Below are 18,832 nucleotides of genomic sequence, written 5' to 3' on the forward strand. Positions count from 1 at the left end.
GAGGGAGAGGAAGAACGGTGGATTGGTCGAAGAACCAGGAAACAGAATTTTTTTTTGTCTGAATTCACCTGAAAAAACTCACAGAAAAGACTTGAAAAAACACATAAACAATCTGAGGCGGACTCCACTTCCTGTCTGAGGGTTTCGGACAGGATAGGAAGCAGTGCATCAGTCAGGGACCTACAGCCAGAGGACACAAAAACACCCCTCCTGAGTGTGACAGAGACGCACAGTTACACCAAATCACGTCAGGTGAGCAGGTCGGCCTCCAAGGACCAATCATAGGCCGAGTTGAATAAAACCGCGAGGGGGGTTGTTTGAACAGCAACAGTCATGTGGACACTACACACTACTGCTACTACACACAAGCGACACACCAGACAAGGGACACCTGGTGAGAGCGGTGAGGAGCTCAAACAGGAAGTCCAGCAGCGAGGATTCCACAATAAACACTCTTTGTTTGTTCAAACTTCTGAAAATGATTGTTTCTGAATCTTTTAGCGACAACGGTGAGTGTGTGTGTGTCGCTCACACACTGCCGCTGCTGTTTGATACATGGACTGTAGGTGGCTAATGCTAGCAGACTCACACTCGGGCTATTTAAAAGGAGATAGCACTGTTCACACTGAAGGATGCGGAGGGCAAAACACAATTATACCGAACACAAAAAACACCATTAACATTATCACGGTGGCGCTGCAACAAAGCAGCAATCCACATGTTGGCTTGGCTCATCGATAGCGACGTTAGCGTGCTAGCCTGCTTTTGCCAACGGTGGCTGTTTGACAATTTTGGTTTAGCATTTAATGAAGGTCTGTTGGAGTTTCAACGTTCCGACGTTAAACTTGAAACCTAACCTCACCCTCATTTGTCTTGTTCTCAGCAGAACGCCAGAGTCAAAGTGAATCGAAACGTACGAGTTTTGAACAGGAACACTTTACACAGCAAAAAAAAAGAAAAGAAAAGAAAAAATACCCCAAAACCAACCAAGTAACCGACCAACCAAGACGCCGGCTGGCTTCAAGCGCAGCGACCTCACACCTTCCTGCAGGTGGCACCGCTCCAGCGTGACTGCTGCCAATTCACTAAGGCTGTTTACAACAGCAGGTTGTTGTTTTTATTTTTTCCTAAACAATGTCGTGCGGCTGCAGCTTCCCCGGACGGACGGACGGCTGCTCCTGGTGCTTCAGACGAGGATATGAAGCCGCCGCTTTGTTATTATTCTTAATATTAAAGGAGGTTTTTTTCTTTTTCTTTTTATGAGCCGAGTGCCGCCACCGGCCCGCCGGGGGAGGGGACAACACAGCCGGTGTCGCTCGTCACTCCTCCCTGTGCGCCGCTCGTTCAATAAAGCCGCCACAATAAAGTTCCGTGCGAAGCAGCTCGTCCTCGCAACTTGTTGTTTGCCGCAGGTTTATTGCCGAACGGCGGCGGTGGAACGAGAACTTTTCTGTTGCAACGTCTGCTGCCGTCTGGCCAGAGGTCAAAAGTCAGGGGATACAGGGGAGGAAAATCCAGAACCACACACACACACACACAGTCACAGTCCGGCGTCAAGGTGCGAGCAAATCGCTCGGCTGAACGTAATGAACCGAATCACCTCCCGAGGCGATTTGCTCCTTTTTCTCTCCAGTCAGTTGGACACAGATTCCGTAACTGCGAGTGAAGCGACTCCTTCCTGTGGAGGCTTCAGGAGCTGCGGGTTACTTCAAAGCTGGACCAGCCTCTATTTCATGCAGAGACATTAAGTTTAAATACTCCCATTGGAAAAAAAAAAAAAAACAGTATAATACATACTATAATAAGTCTGCAATTGTCCAGAAACCATCCTCCAAAACACAGATCAGGTTTTGACGGTTTCCAAATAAATAAATAAATAAATAAATAAATAAATAGATAATCCCGGGTTGAGGGGTTGATTTTCCCAGCAGCTCTTAGGATCTGCTGCTGATGTGACAAACTGTCGGTCGATTCGGGGGACGGCAGCCGCTGATCGACGCAGCAGAAAACACGTTGCTGATCGATACTGAGTAAGAGCAGCGTCAATAAAACCCACCCAGCAGGTCTGCAGGGCGCCCACTAGTGGCCTCTCCTGGTCTCTGCTTCACTGTTAAAGCGCCACCAGGACTCCTTCTCCAGTACGTGTTCATTTTTGTAATTCCCGATCCCTCTTATTTAATTTCTCCAGAAACTGTGAAGTGAGAACTCGCAGATTATTTTGCCGTCGTTCCTGCTTCCTGGAAGCTGGTAGGACGGCTCAAGCTAATGTAAGGAAACAGCGTTGTGACATAAAGTCACATTTAATGAACGGAGCAAGTTCCCCTGAATGAGTGTTTGGTTATATATATTCCTCACACCTGACGAAAACACTTTTCTCAACAAGTTGGCTCTCATTGCTTTACACTCGGACGGAGGCTTCGCCACCGTCAGCAGACGCGCTCATTTGTTTTTCTCTAAAAAAATAGAAATCCACCGTTTGACGTAGGAGGAGCAAAACATGCCTTTAATTCATAAGACAAAGAGACGAGGAAGAGAAGAAGAAGAAGAGGAGGAGGAAGAAAAAGAAATGTGTTTCGCCTGGAGATGAAACGGCCGAAGGCGCACGCGCACAAACACGCACGCGCGCACGCGAACACACACAGAGTGATGAAAAGCAGCACATGGCTGGTCAGTCTGAGTGTTTGTGTGAAACCATTAGACAACCATCAGCGAGCAGCACTTCACTGCAGCACACACACACACGCATAGTAAACGCACACACACATGCACAAACACACGCACGCACGGTAAACGCACACAGACACACACACACACACACACACACACACACGCCCACACACTCAAACTTTGGACCTTGAAACAAAAAAAGAACCAGCGACGTACGCTGGCTCTGATGCACCTGACGGCTGCCGACCAATGAGTGAGCGGCTGATAAATCAACGTTTTCAGGTGCTGTGCACTGAAAAGAAGAAGAAGAAGAAGAAGAAGAAGAAGAAGAAAAAGAGTGGTGTGTTTCTCTATTGTTGCTTGGTAACAAAAAACAGGAAATTTCCTGGGATCTCGAATGCATCGTCGGTTTGATTTACACGTCCTGGTCGACTCCAAGTTTTACGACCAAACCTGAGGTGAACATTATGCGAAGGCACTGTAACCAATCGGGAGCCACAAAACCAGCCAACACTCCCTCGTTCCTGGAGGAACGACCGGAGAGAAAGAACACCAACATCTGCGGGGGACAGCTAGCCAGTTAGCTAGCTAGCAACCTAAGATAAGCAGCGAGCAGGCCAGGAGATAAATGACAGAGAGGAATCCTGAGAGGTTTTTCATTCACTTTCACAATCAGAAATGTCATTTTTATGACCAACTTGCTCTGATTTTTCATTTCTTTTTAACTCAGCCAGTAATGTCACACTACTCCCTCCCAGCCAACCATCCCGCAGCGTGGCAGCAGCCTGAATACACCCTGAACTGGAACCTGGTTCTGCAGTATAGGTACCACAAGCAGAAAAAAAATCACAGTTTGATTGTATTACAGCAACGGTCTCTGTCTGGGCCAAAGCATATAAATAATATAATTGGATAAAATCTATATATTTTTTTCCCTTCTACCATCTCCGAGCATCTACAGCAGTGAGTCGTCCCTTCAGAGCGAGACTCAGAATCTCCACCGACCCTGTAGAACCACCGGACCAGGACGAGCTACGTCCCCGACCAACTGGACCAACTGGACCAACCAGACTAACCGGACCAACTGGATCAACTAGACCAACTGGACCAACCAGACCAACTGGACCTACTGGATGAACAGAACCAACCAGAGAACTGCTCTACCAACTGTATCAACAGGACCAACCAGACCAACCGGATTTACTACACCAACCAGCCCTACTGCAATGAGTGGATCAACTGGACCAACTGGATCAACCAGACCAACCGGAACCTACTGGATCAAGGGGATCAACAGGACCAACCAGACCAACTGGCGCGATTAAATCAACTCTATCAAAGTGGACCAACCGGACCAACTGGATCAACCAGACCAACTGGCCCGACTAAATCAACTGGATCAAACTGGACCAACCGGACCAACTGGATCAACTAGATCAACTAGATCAACTGGACCAGTCCAGCCAACACGACCAGCCCAAACAACCTCACCAACTGGACTAACAGGACCAACCCCACAAGCCCGAGCAGTCCAACCAGTCTGCCCAGTCCCACTGACCCTCTGGACCTCTACTGGTTTCCATCCTTTCCCCCACTGAACCCAGACGACGATCGCAGACACAAGATTCGGATGCGAGCCTCTGAAGCCCTGCTTTCACTTATTTATCAGGCTGCTTTCCCTCGTTCTGAACACCGTGCAACCCACCCACACACACACACACACTCTCACACGCACACTCTCTCACACACACACACGCACACGCAGGCACGACACCCTCCCCGCTCCCTGTAGCTCCCAACACTAAATCAACATCCGCCGCAAACGGCAAAGGCCAAATGTTTAGAAAAAGTGAAGCGGTTGAAAAAAAAAAAGGGTTCTCCATCTGCGAGAATTTACACATTGAGGCGAAGCAGGAGGAGGAGGCGGTGACAGCGAGGATGAGGCGTTCACGCCGCACAACACGACAACAAACCCCAGCAGGGGACCGACAATGTCGCACAAACCGTCAGCGGCTGAAAACAACTGGACCCAATCAAGTTGATCTGACGAGCAGGGAAACAGTCCAGCACCACAAGTGGAGGAAAAATAGTGTATGGATGTGTATGGATGTGTGTGTGTGTGTGTGTGTGTGTGTGTGTGTGTGTGTGTGTGTTCCTGCGCGGCTGCCGTGACGGGAACGCTGGTGCGTGCGGGGCTGCGGGGACTCGACGTCCTTACAGGGACAAAACCAAAGTCTCTGTAATGTAAACACTTATTTTTAGAGCTGGTGGACGAGGTCACGCCGGGGTCGGGCCGCTCGGGAGTTTGGGACGTGAACTCGGGTTCGGAACGCTGGCAAGGAAGGAAAAGTGGACGGCGTCTGTGTGTGTGTGTGTGTGTGTGTGTGTGTGCGTGTGTTTGTTGGGCCTCCCGCAGTTGGGAGCAAACGCACAACTTCATCACTAATTCATACCGCTGGATTACGTCAACCTCACACACACACACTCACATTTGCACGCACACGCACGCGCGTGCAGGCGCACACACACACACACACACACACACACACACATGAATACATACTTGCGCACACACACGCACACACACACACACACACACACTCCCAGCTTTTCCTCCAGTTTGTTTGGAAGCAGCCAAAACTTCTTTGCATCCCGTCTTCTCCCTTTTCTGGTCCTCCTCTCCTCTCTTCTCCCCCTCCTCCCTCCCCCGCCCCGTCTCCCTCACCCCCCCCACCCCCCCACCCCGTCCCTCCGCCAACCCCGCCTCCGCCTGCCTGCTCAAAGTTTTCCCGCTGCTAATTCCGCCGGCCCGTCCCGCCGCTCCTCCTTCTATTCTCAGCCGGCACCGCTGGTGCCGCCGCCGTCTATCTGGAACAGTTGACATCCCACTTACCTCGGCAGGAGGAGGCGGAGAGGAGGAGGAGGAGGAAGAGGGTGGTGATGATGAAGGAGGAGGAGGAGAGGAAGGTGAGGAGAGGAGTGGTGGCGGGAGAGGCCGAGCACGCAGGTGTGGTCCGTTCCCAGGTGCTGCAGCAGGGAAGGAGGAGGTGAAGCGGCGTCGCTGCCTGGCTGGTTTCCTGCTCTGCTGCCGCCGCATCAACCGCCACTCCTGTCATCCTCCGCTCGCTCACTCTCTCGCTCTCTCACGCTCTCTCTCCCTCACACACTCTCTCGCTCTCTCTCTCTCTCGCTCTCTCTCCACTCTCAGACTCCGCCTCCTATCTGCTCGCTCAACCCTCCTCTCTCCCCCACTCTCCGTCTCTCCCTCTTCCTTGTCATTTCTCAGTGTCTTCTTCCTCTTTCTCTCCAGCCCTGCCTGCACACACACACACACACACACACACACACACACACACACACACACACACACACACACACACACACACACACATACTGCTCCACATTAAACACACTGATGGAAGAGGGAGAGAGACCTTAAGAAGCAGAGAGAGAGAGAGAGAGAAGATCGCTGTCCGATGATGTAACAGGACAATAAAAAATAAAACTCACACTGATGTCCAAAGAGGAAGTTTCCTCAAATAGGAAAAAAAAACTACAACAACAGCAACACAAGCACATGAACAGTCGAGTTTGTGGATCAAATCTCAAAGTTGGAGTATTAAGGGGTGGAGCTGTTTTCAGGATCCTTGGATCTTCTCGTCACTAGTTTAGTCAACTTTCAGAATTTTCAGCCTGAAATATATATATTTATATATTAAATATAGAAAAACATACAAATACTTGAGTGAAGACGACTTTCAAAGCTTCAGGTAGTTTTTCAGATCTTATCATTGTCATTTTGTTAAATTAGGACCGTGAAAAAAGTTTCACGATCCTAATAACAACCAAAAGTTATTATTTAGTCGTTTCCTTTGTTGTGAGACAAATTTCAACCCTTTCCAATATTACATTGTACTTAATCTGATTGCTTTGCAAAACAACACAAATTTTTCCCAAAAATCTTTCAACTTTGAAACCCCTGACTAAAAAAACAGGAGAATTTCTTGTCTGGCTCCATGAATGAGTACGTTTTGTCCATTGAGATCAGATTTCATTTGTTCTTTCAGAGACTTGAAGGAAACACAATAAGCTTCCTCACTTAGCCAGACAAAACTCTTCAGACGCACACACACACACACACACACACACACACACACTTTGACACTGGAGCCGCGTCCTGAAACATTTAAACAGTCAGTCAGGAGCAGCTAAACGTGCTAACGACAGATGCTAGCGACAGACGTTGTCGTCGCTCCAGTCAACACAGACACGCACACGGACAAAGAGTTGGACACGCACCGCCAGTCTGAGTCGGACTGTTCGACTGCAGCCTGTTCACCCTGTGTTTTTATTAGCATTAGAATTAGCGTTAGCTCACCCCGTGTTTTGTGTTGCTGACGTCACATTGTCAACGTTATTTTACGATTTTATAGATACTGATGGTCTCTATAAACGATCAACCCTCTGTGACGTCACAAGGGGTGGCGCTGACACCACTTCCAAATTACTGACCACACCCCCAGCCAGGTGCTGGCCCCGCCCCCCTTCCGACGAGACCACCTTGTTTCTTATCCAACGCTCTCGCTCTAGAGATTCTTTTCTGTCCACATTTGGCCGCTACAAAACAACACACACACAAAACACACACACACACAGACACACACACACACAGCCATGAGTTTGTTCTCGGGCTACATGTGCAGCATGTGTATCCGCCTACATGCGCAGTTTAAAATTAATTATAAATGTAAAGAAACGCTGGTCAGCTGTCAGTCAGTCGCACACACACACACACACACACACACACACACACACACACACACACACACACACACACACACACACACACACACACACACACAGCAGCTGGACCGTCCATCAAATTTTAATGTTTGTGTGTGAAAAAACATTTGATTGTGGTTTTGGATCCTGCAGCTTCCCTCCACACATCTTCATCATCTTCTTCTTCTTCTTATGCTTGACATCTTTCCTCTCCGCACGCGCGCACACACGCACACACACACACACACACACACTCACACACACACACGCGCAAGTCAACCCATCACGATCGACTCCGCTCGCCTCCAGGCTTCACACTTGTTTGTTTTTCTTTGCTTTCACTGCGTTTTTCTGTGGTTTTTATGGATCCGGGCTCCTAGTGGCGGAATGATGGACGAGCTCCTCGGCAGGCGGTGGAGTGTGAGACACACACACACACACACACACACACACACACACACACGCACAGGCACGCACGCACACACGTGTACGATGCCGTTGTGCACCTGAGAAGACGTGCGGCCGCTGCTGATGTAACGGCGAAACCTGAACGTCCGACGCTGCCTGAAGTGGTTGAGGAGGAGAAGAAGGGGAAAAAAAAAAACAGCGGTCTGCTCCTTTAGACAGCGGCGCTCCATCTGTTGAGCGTAATGGCCCTTTAGGGTCTTTCACTCGGCTGCTTTTTCTTCCAGCGGCGAAGCTCTTTGACGAGCTGCTGTGGGATGTTTGACCTTGTCACCTTATCTGAGCGGGCTCGGCCTTGGCAGGAAGTTCCTACTCCTCCTCCTCCTCCTCCTCCTCTTCCTCCTCGCCGCTCGACGCCTCTAATCTCGTCCCCCCGGCCGCTGCTCAGTTGAAGGTGAGGGTCAGAGCGCCAATCGGACCTCCGAGTTCGGGGAAAGAAAAAAAGGGAAAGGCTTTGTAAACGGCTCCGGCTGAGCCTTGAACTCTGCATTTTCTGCTGACGGCGCCGCACAGTTTTCACCAGCAGGAAGACCTTCAGTGGGCGGAGCCAGGCCAAGAAAGGTGCTGAGCCTCATCATCATGATCATCATCATGATCATGATGAAGATGATGATGATGGAAGAGGTGGAGGGCGTGAATAGGATGAAATCTTGCAGTTGCGGACTTTGGACACAGAGGAAAAAAATGAAAGAAGTAGAAGAATGAATATTTTGATTTTTACAACCACAATTTAATTTAAAAAATTTTCTGCTGGAATACAAGAAAAAAACAAGGTGCTTATTTTTTTTTTAACAAGAAAATCAATGGAAGAAGAAGAAGAAAAAAATATGAAGAGGAAGAAGAAGAAGAAGAAGAAAATGAGATCAGGTCCTCGCTGGATGACGTGAGGTCTGCTTCGAATCCTCTCCTCATCCCAACTAAAAGGCTCCAATCGGAATCATTGTCAGCCTCTCAGAGTAAGACCGGACCAATCGGTGTCCTTTGAGGATCTTTAGGAGGCGGAGCTACAGCTGATCTTTGACAGGAAGCAGAAAGCTGCCGCAGCAAACTGGGGCACGCGGCCGATCTGACAATAGAAACGTGGTTTACGTTGGTTTCCTTTCCCTTGACGGGATTCTTGGCACGAGGCCACGAGCCTCCAGAAGTCGCGTCGCCAGAATTAGTTTGTTTGATTCCAAACGTGTCGTCACTGCGACCTTCAATCAGCACCTTCAGCGCTTCGCCCTGTCCGCGAGGCCAGCTCAACTTCCTGTTTCCTGCGGCAGGTCAAGACGGGAACCAGCTGGAACTGGTTATCAGGAAAAATTGGAAATACGGGAAACACACACACACACACACACACACACACACACACACACACACACACACACACACACACACACACACACACACACACACACACACACACACACACACACACACTGAGCAGTGAGTGGAATAATCAATGGTTAATCTGGTCGTAGGGGAACTCTACTAGTTCTCTCTCCCTAAGGGGAACTTAACGCACACATTTAACCAGCACTAAATACATGCACACACACACACTGGACAGATTGGCTCCAGTTTCTGGGGAACCATTAGTTCGGCATCACACGCTGTTCATTTTCTTCCTTGTCGTTTGCTTGGTTCTCACATTGAAACTTGTCAATAAAGTTCTCGGAGAACCAGAGTTCCGCCTCGGTGGCTTTTATTTTCCCGAAGCTCGCTCTGACCCGCGGCCTTCGATGATTTTTAAAAAGCGAGTTTTAAAAGTGCTGATTGTTTTTCCGCCCCTGAAGTCGATGATGGATTCTGTTTCCGTTTGCAGAGTCGCGGCGGCGGCGCCGCTGATAAAAAAAAACCCAGCAAAACACAAGAACGTCGAGTTCGAAGCGAGTAGACTTTTACTGAGAAGGAGAAGAAGAAAGAGAGAGAGAGAGAAGACCACAGCAGAGACCGAGGACGTATTGATCGAAAGAGGAGACACACTGGCCACGTGTGTGAGTGTGTGTGCGTGTGTGTGTGTGCGCATGTGTGTGTGTCTGTGTGTGTGACCTCATTAATAATTAAGTGAAGCCCAGTGCAGTCTGGAAGAAGGTGTAGAGGAGTGAGGGGAGGACGGTGAGGAGAAAAAAGGAGGGAAAAAAGGAGGAGAGACATGCATTCCCCAGTGTGTGTGTGTGCGCGCGCACGCGTGCTGTCTAAATATAGGCAGCAGCAGCAGTGCTGAGTGGACTGACATTTCCCAGACAAACAGGGAATCCCAGACGTCCTCAGAGTTCACAGCCAGTCCAGAGTCACTGACCAGTTGACTGGCTGCTCTCTACTGGTCTCACTGGTCTCTACTGGTCTCATTAGTTGCTACTGGGCTCACTGGTTCCACTGGTCCCTATTGGTCTCTACTGGTCTCATTGATCTCGCTGGTTTCACTGGTCCCAATGAGCTCACTGGTCTCCTCAGGTCTCTACTGGCCCAACTAGTCTCTACTGGTCTCATTGGTCTCTACTGGTCTGTGCTGGTCTCACTGATCTTACTAGTCACTACTGGTCCCACTGGTCTCTACTCTTCTCCCTGGTCTCGTTGCTCTCACTGGTCTCAATTGAACAAACTGGGTTCACTGGTCTCACAAGTCTCAACCTGTCTCTACTGGTCTCACTGGTCTGATTGGTATCTACTGGGCTAAATGGTCTCTGCCGGTCTCATTTGTATCTACTGGTCCCCCTGGTGTCTTCTAGTCTCTATGGGTACCTCTTGATTATTGATTGTATATATTCATTCATTCATTTTCCATACCCACTTACGGGGGTCTGCTGGAGCCTCTCCCAGCTGTCATAGGTCGATGGCAGGGGACACCCTGGACAAGTCGCCAGTTCATCGCAGGGCCACATAGAAACAAACAACCACATGCACACCTACGGCACACCCGGAGAGAACCCACGCAGACACAGGGAGAATATGCAAACTCCACACAGAAAGGTCCCAGGCCCGGAATTGAACCCATGACCTTCTTGCTGTGAGGCAGCAGCGCTAACCACTGTGTCGCCCCTGATTGATTAACTACTGTAAATATACTGTAAATAAAAAAATATATCAAACAGGGACAAGAATAGAGAGATCCAAAACCAAAAAAAGAAAGAAAAAAAACAAAAAAACAAAAACAAGCAGCAGCAGCAGCATAGAAAAAAAAAAATCTTGTTTCGACAGCAACAACAGCAACAACAGCAACAACCTCACTTCCTCCGGCGGCCCTTCCTGTGTGCAGTGACTCGAAAAAAGGGCCTCTGCAACAATCAGAGGGCGGGATTCCACAGAAACGCTGCCTCTGCAATGCTGCCCTGAGAGCGGCCGCTAAGCTAGCATGTAGCCGGCAGCTAAGTGTTTGCCTCATGTCTAATGTATGACTCTGAATGATTCATGGCCAGGTGTAAATAGCTCTGCCGGGGCCAGACACACCTGAACGGCAGGTGGCTCGACGGACGCAAGTCCACAAAGTTGGCCGACAACACGGCGTTTGCATGGTTTTAATTAGCGAGTTTTGGATTAGTTCTAATCTATTAGTGAATTATTGCGGATGTAATCCGCTGTTATTTATTATTATGCACGCAAGCAAAAAGATTTTGAACACTTATTTATTAATAAAAAGTAAAAATAAATACTGTTTTAAAGTGTACAGAGAGTTTTGGAGGGCCAGCTGAATCCTGTCTCCTAAGGGTTCAACTCACTGAAAGTACATAACAAGGACAGACAGACAGACTTATGATTAGTTAATACAAATGTGACAAATAATACTGCTTTTTCTCATCTCAATTTTAAACCAGGTGAGCATTTAAGAACAAATTCTTACGTACAAAGGCTGTCTGACCTTCACAGTATTACCTTTTGCAGTTTCCACGTTTGAAATGAGTCTGATTTATTAATAATTTGGTGAAATGTTCGTTCAGAAAGACCAGCAATATTTTCTACCACAGTAAACTTGACTATTGGGACAATTTCACATTAGCCACTGAAGAGTTTCTTCAAAGTTATCCTTGTTGTCCAGCGATTCTGTTTTTCATGAGAAAAACTCCCACCTACGTAACAACAGTCATGATGAAACACCTCCCGGTTGTCCTGCAAAAGTGAAGCCGCAGATTTTATCGCCCGTCGTCGTAAAATGTTTTCACGAAAGCCGTTTGACCTCAAACTGAGTGCGCAGTGGCGCCCTCTATTGGATTGGAAGACAGCCAGCGCTATTGGTGGAACGCTACCATTCTACTGCTTGCTTCTTGTAGGGACGATGAGAGGAAAAGTGAAATATGAACCACCATAAAAATCGTGTTTAAGTCTATAGAATTTATTTATTTATTTATTTATCGATAAATTAATCTTATCCAGCTACATTTACATATATTTGGTGTACTGTCAATGCAATTATGTATTAAAAGTTGCGTGCGATAAAAAAAAAAAAGTACTTTATTACTCCTGCAACTATCATTAGAAATTCATTTAAAGTTTATCAGACAGTTAAAAACAACCTTGGAGGCTGCAGAACATCGCGGAGCTGCGGAGGACGGACGGACGGACAGACGGCTCCTGATAACGAAGCCAGGACCCGATATCCATCTCTCTCTCTCTCTCTCTCTCTCTCCCCCTCCCTCACTCTCTGTCCGTCTGTGTCTCTCTGCCAGGGCTGCAGGACGCTGCGCGCTGACCCGCAGTTTATAATTTAACACTCATGCATGATGGATGAGACTCGCACAGAGGAGGCAAAGCTGTGCATTTAAGAGCCTGAAGAGGGAGCCGGGGGGTTAAAAGGCAGCGGCTGGAAGTCCGAGCGGAAGAGGAGGTGAGGGGAGGAAGATGTGGGGAAGAGGAGGAGGACGAGGGAGAGGAGAAGGAGGAGAAGTAGGTGGGTGAAGGAGGAGGTGAGGGGGCAAGAGGTGGTGGTGGGGGGGGGGGGGGTCCACGCGGCTTAAAAGCAGGAGGAAGTAGAGAAGAGGAAGAGAGATGTAAAGACAATGAAGTGGAAAAGGGAAGCGAGTGAAGGAGGAAGTGAAGGGTGAGAGGTTTTGGATCGATGGGAGGAGGAGGGTGAAGGAGGAGGTGAGGAGTAGGAGGAGGAGGAGGAGGAGGAGGAGGAATGATGAAGAGGACGGACGACTTTTCTCACAGTTTTTCAGATCTGAAGCCAACGGTCGCTGGGTGACGTCGCACAGATTTCCGTAAAAACAGGTCGAGGCAGCGAACGCATCACTGGGCCAACCAGGAAGTGGGAAACACGGGCCACTGGGCAGGCCTCCGTCATGGATGTGCTAAAAAAAAAAAACTTCAAACTTCAGACCTCAAATATGGTGGCGGGACAATTCATTACTAGTGGCCACTTGAGGTACTGCACTCAAAAAAAGATTTAAGCAGCCCAAAAAGCCTTTTTCCCCCAAATGACAACCAACACAGAAATAAAAGGTGGGATCTGAACGGCAGTTGATAACAAATCTTCCTATGTTATATATTTTCAATTCATCGACTTTCAATCTTTCTCTTAAAAACCATTCTGAAGGCCAGAGGTTTGCAGGGAAAGGCTTCCTGCGTGCCGTGTCTCGGCTCCTCCTGACTGGCTGCTGCATAACGATGCATCGTGGGAGTTGCCGGGGCCACTGCGGAGGCTCCAAGTCACCTGGAAGCCAATTCGAGTGACCTTGAATGCGTCCGTGGCCTCCAATCATCGTGCGGCCTGGGACTGAGTTCCACACAGCCGAGGAAACTTCCTGAGAGGCGAGCAGGGCGGAGACACGCCGCAGCATCAGCCCTCGGAGACGGAGCGGCAACAGCGGAAAAAAGAATGCAAGTGGAACAAATGTATGCGAACGCACAGCCAGCGACACGCAACCGAGGGCAGAAGCGTGCGTGCGTGCGTGCGTGCACACACACCCACCCACCGACTGAAGCAGATTTTATCTTGACATGCTTGTTCTATAATTAAACGTCGTCCTTTAAGATCAGGCCGCTGCTGCCCGAGACACACAACGCTGCCGTCCTTCATGCGCCGCGGGCTACTGTTACACACACACACTGTACATACTGTACTGTGCTCAGATGACACGACTTTCTCCTGGATCTCTGATGCTGACTGACCGGGTGGTTCCTGTGACTCACCTGTCTCATCCCGACTTTCCAAGCTATTCTAATTTCAAATATTGATTAATTGAATGCTTGCTAAAGCAAGGCAGCCACAATAAAATATATTTGTGTGTGTGTGTGTGTGTGTGTGTGTGTGTGTGTGTGTGTATCATGATTAAATTAAATAACGAAAAATAATAATCACATTTAAGCCTGAAATTAAAAAGTGCAGTCAATAAGGAAGTGCTACTTCCTTTTTTTTTAATTATTCAAAAACAAAATAAAATCAACGTTAGCGTCGACGACGCAAAGATCGCGCCAGTTGTTGCTTTTGTGTCGTCTGCGCAAAGTGAAGATCGGCGCAGTTACAAAGCAGCTGCGAGCAGGGAAGAACACAGAGAGACGTTCCGCTGTTCTGAAGCACAGAAGAAAAGAAGTAATTATTGCTCTGTCACTTTAATGATGGAGCTTCAGTAGTGGAGGGGGACGAGGGCGAGCAGGAGGAGGAGAAGGAGGTGGAAGGAGGTGATGGTCTCACCAGAGTCCTCACGTCACCGACAATGTCCTTGAAAACTTACAGCGGTCCTCAAAATGCCTAATTACAAGAAACCACCCCCCCTCCCACACACACACACTCACACACACACACGTGTAGAAATGTGAGAAGGAACCAAATACAGAAGGTAGGAAAAAAAAAAAAACCTCCACAGACTACGACCATGTGACCAATCCCCACGCTCCACTGCAGCCCCACAGTATGACATCATCACCAGGGACAGCCAATTATGTGATGGGATGTGACAGAGCCCGACCTTGCTGCTGCTTTATGCCGATGATGCTGTGGACTGTTCCCTCGATATGTAATGGAAACAAATAAAGCAGCAACCGTGGGCGGCAACAGGAAGTCTCTATTTTTAACTTTCTCAAGTCAAACTTAACTATCTTAGCATAGCAGCGTCAACCACAGCCGCCCGCAGGCTGTTTTCATGAGCACTGATGAACCGCTGAGTGTCCCCGTCATTAGGTGCAGCAACAATAACGTGGCAAAACAAAAATACACACTGGATAACGCAATAGTAACTGTTAGCATTTGTAGCTCCCTGTCAGCTGTTTGCATTCGGAGCTCGCTATCTGCTGTTAGTATTCGGAGCTCGCTATCTGCTGTTAGCATTCAGAGCTCCCTGTCATCTGTTAGCATTCGGAGCTCCCTGTCATCTGTTAGCATTCGGAGCTCCCTGTCATCTGTTAGCATTCGGACCTCATGAGCAGGAAGAAAGTTTTGCTGTTCCCTGGTTCTGCTTGTACAGAGTTCTACATCTTCTCCAGGACAGGCAGGAGTTTCGACTGTCTGTCAGTGGAAAAGTCCGCCGGGGTCCTGCTGAAACCTGAGGCCGCCTGTCGTTCTGGCTGTCTGCCCCGCTGATCCTCTGACTCAGCTGTCACACACACACACACACACACACACACACACACACACACACACACACACACACACACACACACACACACACACACACACACACACACACACACACACACGGCTGAAACATGATCACACCTCAGTTTCACCTGTAGTATCACCTGTAGCATCACCTGTAGTATCACCTGTCTCCATTAGCATTACCTGTAGCATCTCCTGTAGCATCAACATTAGGCCCACCTGTAGCATCCATTAGCCTCACCTATAGCATCACCATGAGCCTCACCTATAGCATCACCATGAGCCTCACCTAAAGCATCACTATTAGCCTCATCTGTAGCATCACCATGAGCCTAACTTGTTGCATCACCATTAGCCTCACCTGTAGCATCAGTATTAGCCTCATCTGTAGAATCACAATGAGCCTCAGTTGTAGCATCACCATTAGCTTCACTTATAGCATCACTATTATCCCCACCTGTTGCATCACCGTTAGCTTCACCAGTCTTCTCAGCTGTCTCTCCTCTCCTGTCTCCGACTGAACTTTCATAACGCACTGTGTGTTGGTTTGGCTTTGCGTTATGTGACCAACAAAGACTCCCACAGGAAGTGTGTCACACCTACTTCCTGGTTTGTTTGACTGTTTGTTGTTATTTTTGCCCCTGCCCGCTCCATTCATCAAGGCAGCCAACCTGCCGACGAGGCGTTCAGGAGCGTCGTGTCTCTCAGCGTCACTGTGTGTCTGTCGACGAGTCTGTCAGTGAACAACCTGCTGGCTCCGTCAACACGCTGGCCACCAGCCAGTTTGCTCCAGTAAACATTGACTGGTCTGGCGCCAGTGTTCCCAGTGCCGCAGGTTCACAGCAGCAGCTCTAACTGGTTTATCAACTCATATGTATATATATATATATATACATTATATATACATATTTGTATATATACTGTATATATATATATATATATATATATATATATATATACCCAACATGCACCTGGCCCCGGTTGTTTATGCAGTTGAGTTTAGTGAGCAGGGCCATGGTGTCGGAACCTCCATGTCCTGACATCAACAACACGGCGACGGGTTGGACAAACAAAGCGGGAGGAAGAAGAATAAAAAGAAATGAAGTAGCAAACAAATAAAGAGGAGAAGAAGAAGAAGACGGATGGCGGCCAAGAGGAGAGACGACGAGCAGAGCTGTAATCAAGCCGCAGGCTGTTGCTGCTCAATTACAACCACCTACACACCTCACACACTGTGTGTGTGTCTGCGTGTGTGTATATGTGTGTGCATTTGTGTGTGGCTATATAAAGCGACGGGCATTCTGATTGGACCTGTGTGTGTGTGTGTGTCTTGCCGCAGTGCCACATCTCTCTCTCTCTCTCTCTCCTCCCACTCACAGGCTAAAAACAAACGCAGCGGCTCTCATTACAAACACTGAGAGTCCAATCGATACACAGGGTCCTCGGGGTCCTGCAGAGCGCGCGCGCGCGTGTGTGTGTGTGTGTGTGTGTGTGTGTGTGTGTGAACGGCGCCTCACTACACTGCAGGCTCGCTGTGTTTAAGGGCGATCAAAAGGCAATCAGACGCTAACTCACCTCCACCTGTGTGTGTGTGTGTGTGTGTGTGTGTGTGTGTGTGTGTGTGTGTGTGCATGGGTTTGCGTCTTTATGTCAGCTGACCAGCTGTTGTTGCTGCTATTGTTGTTGTTGTTTTATCGCGCCGACGCATTCACTGACCAGATGGTGCATTCACTGCCAACTGTAATGTGTTTAGAGACAGAGAGCATTTGATGCGTTCACTGTCTCCGCTGTTGTTGACGTCTTGCTGATGTGTTCACTGTACGCGGAAAATATGTGCTGATTTGCTTCTGTTGGAGCAAAACCTAAAACAAATGACTGACACACACACACACACACACACACACACACACACACACACACACATGCACAAACACACAGACACACACCTCCAGAGGAGAGAACTGGTGAATTTTTAACTCTCTCCCTGTCCCGGTCACATGTTAGGATCGCCGTGGCAACCCCTCTGTTACATCACCAGGCTCCTCCCTTACCCACACACACACACGCCTGTTCTGCTGCACTCTCAGGCCAACGGGGACGTCCCGGTGTCCTCGGCCCCGGTGTCGTCTTGTCCCCCTCCTCCTGCCCCTCCCTCCCTCACCTCCAGTTTCTCCTCCACTCAGCTCACCTTTCGCTTCACCCCGCCGTCACCCTTTGACTCCCCTTCACTTGGTCTCCTCTGCCATCTCCTCGTCACTCCTCGCCCCTTCTCCTCTTTCCTCCTCCTGTTTCTCCTCCTTCACTCACCCTGCTCCCGTGTGTCCTCCCGCTCAGCAGCTGCCTCGTGACGGACGGACGGACGGACAGACAGTGAGACAGACAGACAGTCAATCTGACAGTCAGTCAGTCGGACAGGGAGACAGACAGACAGACAGTTCGTCAGACAGGGAGACAGTCAGTTATTCAGTCAGACAGTCAGTCAGACAGACAGAGAGACAGTCAATGATTCAGTCAGACACAGACAGACAGACAGACAGACAGTAAGTCAGTCAAACAGACAGTCAGTTAGTCAGACAGACAGAGAGACAAGGACACAGACAGACAAACAAACAGTCAATCAGACAGACAGACAGGTGTCTCTCAGATCTCCCATTAATTAAACCCGCCGCCGCCGGGACTCATCACTTCCTCCCCCTTCAATTAACCCCCGGCTCAGCCAATCAGACGCTATCTCGTTAAGGCCGCCCTCCAGTCAGTGGCCAGCGGTCACCCCCTCTTAATCTGCTCTCCCTCTGCGGGACAGGAAGTAGCCGAACACGCAATTAGCAGCGAGCGATGCCCCACCCCTCTCCCCACCGAGAGCCGACGGTCGACCTCCATCAGAAAACTTTTTTTTCTTGGCGACGTTTAAAATTAAAGACAAAAAAAACAAAACAGTCAGATCACAAGGGAACTGAACTTTCCTCAAGTTCACAAGAAAAGTTTTTAGAGCTGAAGTGCAGAAAGGAAAAGACAACAAAAAAAAGTGTCCAGGATGTAGACGGGGCCATTTCACAGCAGCGTTTACAATTCAGGGAGCCCAAGAAGTAGGCGGAGCCAGGCTGACGTTTTCTAAACTCACTGGTCTCGCAGGTCAAAAGGAAACTTCACTCAGTTTTTAGTTGAGTATTGTCTTTTGGAAGATGACCCTGACAAACATGACACCCAGGATGTAGACCAACCCAAACTGAGACCTAAAAATCTCCATTTAGCAGGGAGAAATTATCTTTTTTCCCCTCTCTTCAGAACAAAAATATTGCAGCTCAAAATCTATTATTTACATTTGTCTTCCAACCAGATATTTACATTTCTTTGTGGGTGTGACGAAAAGCACGTGCGGCGAAAAAAAAGCAAAGAAACACA

This window comes from Nelusetta ayraudi, unplaced genomic scaffold, assembly GCF_046127955.1.
Source record: "Nelusetta ayraudi isolate G7.1 ecotype Tasmania unplaced genomic scaffold, CSIRO-AGI_Nayr_v1 ptg000019l, whole genome shotgun sequence".
NCBI lineage: Eukaryota > Metazoa > Chordata > Actinopteri > Tetraodontiformes > Monacanthidae > Nelusetta > Nelusetta ayraudi.